Below are 1,867 nucleotides of genomic sequence, written 5' to 3'. Positions count from 1 at the left end.
TTGTTAATTCCATATGTTTGTCAATGGAAGGAATTATCTTACCATAAAGATGTGTTTACCTTTAAGAGATTTTGTAGTTTTAAATAATGGTATGATTGTATTCTTTCCTCATACAGGACTGTATGATAATTTAGGTTGCATAAAATAATTAGTAAACTAGCAGTGGTTATATTAGACTTTAGGATCATAGTTGGAGAATTATAAACATTATAGATAGTAGCTTTGCAGAATAAAGCAACACTAGGTTATTTTATTTTTAGTAGTTCCAAGAGAAAGTGTAAAGAAATTCATTTTAAAGAAAATATTTTTATTGACTGTTTTATGTTTCATTTTGTTTTACAGGGCAGGCCTTAGCATAAGTTTTAGCATAGCTATTCAGCCTCTTGATGAAGTCTAGCAGTTTTCACTTGCTTAGTATTCATGAAGTATCATTTGAATTGTATAGAGAAGCTGTGAATTATACTCTGTAAAAGTATTAATGTATTTAGCTTGTATTATATATATACAATGTTTTTGTTTTTGTTTTAAATGACATAGGATGAGTTAAGCTAAAGGAATTGGGATGCTTACAAAAAAGGTGAAAGAAGTTTTATTTGGACATAATTTGATTGTATCGGGGTGTGTACTCATCTTGTGCTGTTTATTATTATTATCGGTTATTTGTAGAGCGCCAACAGATTCCGCAGCGCTATTTTGTTTCCTTCTTAGATTCCTTCTGACTTGAGTGTCTTCTTGCTATGGGGATCCACTGGCTACATTGTCTACCCCATGAACAAACCATCAGACTTCCAGCATCTACCTGCGGAAGAACACTGGATAAGCACCCCTACTGCAAATGAACTGTATTAAAGCAAAGTGTCTGAGGAAGGTGGAGCAGTCTAAGAGGACAAAGACTGTTCTTAAAGTGATCATAGGCCACCTAGAGACATTTGTGCTGTTCCCATGTCATGCTTCACTGTGGAGAGTGTACAGAGCAAGGAACTGTTGGACATATTGGGGGGGGGGTGCTAGCAATGCAGGTGGAGAAATAAAAGATGCAGCATTGTTTGGGGAAGATAGGGGGCTGTTTGGGTCTTTGTGCATTTAGACCAGTAGTTTGATGATGCTGGGAGGTAGACGGAGAGTATTGGAGAGGCCTCACCTATGTGCAGTGACAAATTGTGCCCTATTGGGCTATAAAATGATACCATTACATGTGAATATTTTTCTCTATAGTTTCCTCATTTTCTGCGCCTTTCTATTTTTATGTTGTTCTGTTAGAATAAAAGGGTGGTATGTTAGGAATTGTTAGCATGACCAGCGCCATTTTGTCTTAGGCATCCATCTTGTCTAAAGAAGCTTTTATTATAGCATTTATTATGTAGAGAGAAATATGCTGATGTTAGTAAGAATTGTAGTAGTTTTATTGGCCTTGTAAATGTTCCTTGCAAGGCGCCTGGAAGTCCGTTATCTAGGTAAGATGGCCAAACGACCTTGCTTTGAGCTGAACTATGCACCCAGATGTATTTTCGCTACTGTTATAAGAAACACTCCTTCATACTCCACTTTGTCTCATATATTTCAATAAGCTTCTTTTGTTCATGAAATATGGTATGATATGACGTGGCCATAACGTGTCATCATGTTAACCCCATATGCTGTATCTGTCACCTATAAGACATGCTTTGTATCTTTCAATAAACAGAATGGTTTTAGATCATTGCTGCATGGTCTGAGTCTGTTCTAAGGATATCCTTATCAGATAATCTATTCATTTCCAGCTGGTACGGTGTGCCCGAGTCCTAGGCCTGAACTGACACTCCCCCCCCAAAAAAAACAACACCTAACACATGGCGCCAATGAGGGTGTGTGAAAATACATTGTGCAA

The sequence above is a fragment of the Bombina bombina genome, chromosome 6 (genome assembly GCF_027579735.1).
Source record: "Bombina bombina isolate aBomBom1 chromosome 6, aBomBom1.pri, whole genome shotgun sequence".
Taxonomy (NCBI): domain Eukaryota; kingdom Metazoa; phylum Chordata; class Amphibia; order Anura; family Bombinatoridae; genus Bombina; species Bombina bombina.
Note: the sequence above shows the minus strand (reverse complement) of the source record.